The sequence below is a fragment of the Fukomys damarensis genome, unplaced genomic scaffold (genome assembly GCF_012274545.1).
Source record: "Fukomys damarensis isolate Sample0158 unplaced genomic scaffold, DMR_v1.0_HiC HiC_scaffold_7, whole genome shotgun sequence".
Lineage (NCBI taxonomy): Eukaryota > Metazoa > Chordata > Mammalia > Rodentia > Bathyergidae > Fukomys > Fukomys damarensis.
This window is the reverse complement of record NW_022900919.1, coordinates 20,203,214-20,208,465: the sequence shown is the minus strand read 5'-3', so window position 1 is coordinate 20,208,465 and position 5,252 is coordinate 20,203,214. Positions and strand designations below refer to the sequence as shown.

The 5,252-nt window shown below is 48.1% G+C and overlaps 1 non-coding gene across 1 annotated transcript in view; it reads left to right on the top strand.

Annotated features, from left to right (window-relative positions):
• The first annotated feature begins 2,767 nt into the window (after nt 1-2,767).
• Nucleotides 2,768-5,252, top strand: part of LOC104860161 — a 4,932-nt gene continuing 2,447 nt past the window's right edge. Inside the window, exons 1-2 of the transcript XR_004516196.1 lie at nt 2,768-3,220; nt 4,629-4,737. This is a non-coding gene — a transcript (uncharacterized LOC104860161). The remainder of the gene's footprint in view (nt 3,221-4,628; nt 4,738-5,252) is intronic.

The window sequence follows — 5,252 nt, the reverse complement described above, 5'->3', positions numbered from 1 at the left end:
TATTCTGGGAGGCTGAGGCAGGAGGATGGAAAATTCCAGCCTAACCTGGGTCACTTAGCAACTTAGCAAGAATTTGTCTCAAAATAAAAAAAAAAAAAAATTAAAAAGGGATAGGGATGTAGCTCTGTGTAAAGGCCCTGAATTCAATCCCCATTTCCACCAAGAAAAGAGAGAAAAACAAGCCCAGCTTGGGCAATTTGGTGGGATTGATCCCATTTCAAAAAAATTTTTTTCTTTAGTAGTAGATGGTGGTGCACAACTGTAATTCCAGCATTCAGGAGGCTGAGACAGGAGGATTGTGGCAGCCTGAGCTACATAGTGAGCTCAAGGCCAGCCTGAATTACATAGTGAGACCAAGTCTCAAAAAAAATTTTTTTTTGGGGTGGAGCTTGAGGCCAAGAATTTGAGGCCACCTTGGGTAACAAGACAAGACACTGACTCGATAGATAGACAGCACTTGTCAAAAAACAACAACTTTTTTTTTCATTCTCCTTTCAGTCTTTTTACAGTTTATCTCCCAGCCTCCAGTTTCTTCTCCTTGCCACACCCTCCCAACACGTAGGTCCTCCATCCTGGTGGCCACCTGGGATACACGCTTTTTGTGGCAGTGGGGGGTGTACTGGGGATCGATCTCTGGTCCTTGTGCTTGCAAGGCAGGCAGCAGCACCACTAGAGCTAAATCCCTGGCGCCCCTGATATGCGCCCTTCTGTCCTCTACTGACCACTCTGTCGTGGACCGAGCTCCTCTCGTCCTCCCCGCACACTGGAATGCGCTATGGCCAATGCTGAGTGAAAACCGGGCAGAAGGCACAGGCTGGAAGGAGAGGCTGGGCCGCTACCAGCCACATTAGGGGCTCTGCAGGCACCTCCGTTTCTCTCTCCTTCTCAGTCATTTGAAGAGATGCAGAATTTCCCTGAAGACAAAATATCAGAAAATCTCCGGAGGGCCAGGCCCCGCCGGCATCTCTAGGTCCTCAGTGTGTCCAGAGGAACGAGGCCCTGTCACCCACAATCTCCAGGGGCTCTGAGCTCTTCCTGGGCTCCGCTGAGACTTATGTTTGCTTCATCTTTAGCTAACTATAAAACCCATGTGCTGATGGAAATCAGACAGTTGCTTATTGTGGACAGAATCCCCCAAATTCTCTGGGGTTGTCTTGCAGATGACTACAATTAGGAAGGAAGATAGCTACAGTGTCATTGTCTATATGAAAAAAAAAACAAAACAAAAGACAAACATTTGCTTAGGATTTTTATTATTTATTTATTTTGAGGCAGGGTCTCACTATGCAGTTCAGACTGCCCTGGAACTCACTATGTAGCCCAGGCTGGTCTTGAACTTGCAGCAATCCTCCTGCATCAGCCTCCCGAGTGCTGGGAGTATAGGCATGCGCCACTATGCCTGGGAGCTTGGGATTTTTAGATCTTTTTGATGGGGTTAGATCTTTTATAGTTGATCTCCCCTTTGGGCTGCAAGCTTCATATAGGGAAGGGTGTGATTCCTGTGGGTACCCACAGTGCTCAGAGGATCTTAAATGTAGAGCAACCCCAGTGAACATCCGCTGGAGGATGCACCTTGCATATCTGTTGAAGGACTGGCGTAACTCCATCAGAGGGGTCTTTCAAATGAGGCACTTGGCTAGTGCTTCTAACTAAGCATTAAACAGTTCACCACAAAAAGTTCACTTATTTTTATTTTTTTGAGACAGGGTCTCACTGTCTGGCCCAGATTGGCCTCAGACTCATGATGATCCTCCTGTCCAAGCCTCCTCAGGGCTGGGATTAACAGGCATGTGCCACCATGCCTGGCAAAATTCATTCAAAAAAATTGCATCAAATATCAGAATATACAGATGTGTTTTCTTCATGACGAAGACAGGCTTTTCTTTCATTTCTCTTTTTTTTAGGTAGCAGCCTGCCTAAAATGGTCACTAGCTTTCCCACAAGACCCAGGAGTTTCCCCGCTTTGGAACCAGTACCGCATTTCCTAGGATATGTGACATCCTTGTCACCTCGTCTAGCTATTAACAGGTGCTGTAACCAGTGGAAAGGGGGTGTGCCTGGGAGTTTGATGCTAATGTAAGAAAGCAGAAAGTCTGTTCTTCTACTAAGCTTTAGCCTTCCATTCTCCACTGCACCCTATTGTGTTTCTTTTGGTACTGGAATTTGAACCCCAGGCCTTCACAATAACCACATCACCAGCCCTTTTCTCTTCTTTATTTTGAGACAGGGTCTCAATAAGTTCCCCAGGCAAGACTTGAGTTTGTGATCCTCCTGCCTCAGCCTCCCTCATGCTGGGATTGGCCCGGAACCCGGGAGGAAGCAGATCCCCTGCGGGCTCTGGCTCTCCAGAGTGAGGTGAGGATTCCCCAGAAGAGGAATCACAGTAAGGCCGAGGAAGGGGCAAAGTGCCAGAATAGTGGGTACGAGAGAGGCCAGGAGGTTCACATCTGCACATCCCACCCTGAAAGTACAGCATTTGGATTTGGCCTTCAGCTCTGGAGAGGCCACTGTAGCGGTCTGGTAGCTTGAGAGCAGGATTTAACACTTGTCACCTCTTGGAACTGTACATCCGTGGACTGCGAGGTCTCTGAAATCTGGCTATTGACTACATTTCCCAGGAATCTCCCGCAGTGATTGATAGCTCTATAACCCAATAGACAACGAGAATTTCTAATCATGGTAACAGAGAAGCCAATGAGGAGGGGCTAGGGGTTGAATTTTCCGGCCCCTGGCGGTCGGATGCAGAGTCCCACCTGTGCGGGTACAGCTTTGTCCCTAAATCACAGTCGGGTTCTGGGAGGGACCTACTCGGTGCTGTGGGCTGGCCGCTGTTCTGCAGTGGAGGACTTTCACTTCCTGCTCCACCCCAGGCCGGGCCTGGGGCGGTGAGTGAGCAAGGGCGCAGACCGAAGCCCAGGGGCGTGGAGGGGCTTGGCGCGGGAGGTGCGGGATCTACACCGCGAGCGGAGAGCACATCCTCTTTCTCTACCTGCTCCTCAGGGGTGGTCTTCGGGTTACTGCTCATCTTTGTGACCCTGTGGCCGCTAAGCCCCCCTAAAGGCCTGGAGCCCCGCTGGGAAGAGCGAGTGTGGGCCTCACCTCGCCGTCGCCGTCCTATAATAAACCCAGCGAGCGCCTTGGCTTCGCACATTGGCGCTTAATCACAACCCCTAGCGCCTTGAGGCTTCTGGGGTCACGTGCACCCCCACGGAATTCTAAGGTTTGTCTGTCAGTCGTGCTACTTCCAGTAAATGGGCTCTGCCCTTGAGCGTTTCTGAGGAATGGAGACATAAAATCTATGCTCAAATCTCTTCTTAGAATTTTTATTCCCTAAGTATTATTTATTCGTTTACATTTTAAACCAGAGGACCGGCTCGGCTTTGTGGGCTGGGCGCTGCTGCGCAGTGGAGGATTCACTTCCTGCTCCATCCCAGGCCTGGCCTGGGGCAGTGAGTAAGCCAGGGCGCGGGCAAGCCCAGGGGTGTGTAGCTCAGCGGCACAGTGCCTACCTGGTAAGCGTGAGGTCCCGAGTTGAATCCCTGGTACAGAACAAAAAACAAGAAAACCAAAAGAACAGGGAGGTGAAATGTGTTCATACGGTTTTTTGAGTTCTTGAAAACTCAACAAATGAGTAATGACATTGTCAATTGATACATAAAAATTTCCATGAAAGTTTATGTGCATGTTTAGGTAGTAACACGTGCTTCGATTGGTGGTATGAGACGTGAAAGACTAAAACTTCCTCTTCCAAGTTAGTTCTCCCTCTACTGAGATGCAGAATCCTTTGTAAATGGTAGTGGATTAGCTGGCTAGTTTGTTATTGTTTACACTGAAAACTTGTTTTTTAAAAAAAATTTTGTCCGTTTTTTGAGACAGAATCTCACTATGTAGTTCAGGCTGCCCTCAAACTCCTGGCAATCCTCCTGCCTCATCCTCCTGAGTGTTGGTGTTACAGGCAATGGACCCCATGCCCAGCTCCACCAGAAACTTTAGGAGAGAAACAGGCATGTCTCACCACACCCAGCTTGTATTTTTCTCTTTCGAATGGCTATATCACCTGTTGCTGGGAAAATGTTTAAATTCAACTTTATAGTTTTTTTTGGTGGGGGAGTTGTTTTGTTTTGTTTTTTGGTAATAGCTATCAAACTTGGGACCTTCTGCTTTCAAGGCAGGTGGCAGAATGACTGAGCTAAATCTCCAGCCCTCAACTTTATAGTTAACTTTCTTGATTCCTTCTGGTACCGGGGATCCAACTCTGGTCCTTGAACTTGCGAGGCAGGCCACCGAACTGCTGAGCTAAATCCCCCGCCCTTGATTCTTTCTAAGGGTGAGGTCATGGCAGCTTTGTTTCTGATAAAATTACTTCTGCATCTAAATTTAGCCTGGTGTCTTCAGAAATGAGTGAATTATGGTGCACCCAAGCCTTGCATATGTGTGTGTGTGTGTGTGTGTGTGTGTGTGTGTAGAGGAGAACAGCCTCCCCCACTTGGGGATCCTTCATGTTAGCCCTTCACCGGCTCACCCTCTTATTAAGCCCAGACCTACACTACTGGTTGCCTGTGTTCTTGACCTAGGGAGAAAAGCGAGCTGGGCTTAGACTCACCACCTCTGTTCACGTTCCCGCATAGGCTCTCTAGATCCAGAGTGATTCCCCAGCTGGAGCAGAGGAAAGTGCCATGGGTCCTGCCACTCCAGAGCTTTGAGGCCAGGATGATCCTAAGGGGAAGTCATCCTAAGGTGAGCTTTGCATGCTGCCTGTTTGGAGGGGAACATCTGGAAATTCATCCCTTTTATAGATGAAGAATTTGGGATATTTCCCTGACTTTTTACTTTTCCAGGAAAAAAAAAATGCAAAATTTATAACATACCTAAGGTATGTGAGCACCAGACTCTTGCTCTAGACTTTTCTTTGTAAGTGTGGTACTGGGGATTTGAATCCAGGGCCTTCACACTGAGCTACATCCTAGTTATGTTTATCTTTTAGTTTAAAGCAGGGTCTTGCTAAGTTGCCAGACTGGGCTGGAACTTGAGATCCTCCTGCCTCAGCTTCTGGGATAGGCTCCTTGTTATGGGAGTTAACATTTCAGCTGGGTATGGTAGCACATGCCTGTAACTCCAGCACTCTGGGAAGGTGAGTCAGCAGGAGCACAAATTAGCAAGTTACTGAGATCCTGTCTCAAAAAGCAAAGGAAAGAAAGTGGGGGCTGGAATATAGCTCAGTGCTGAGGCCAGTATCACAAAAAAAAAAAAAA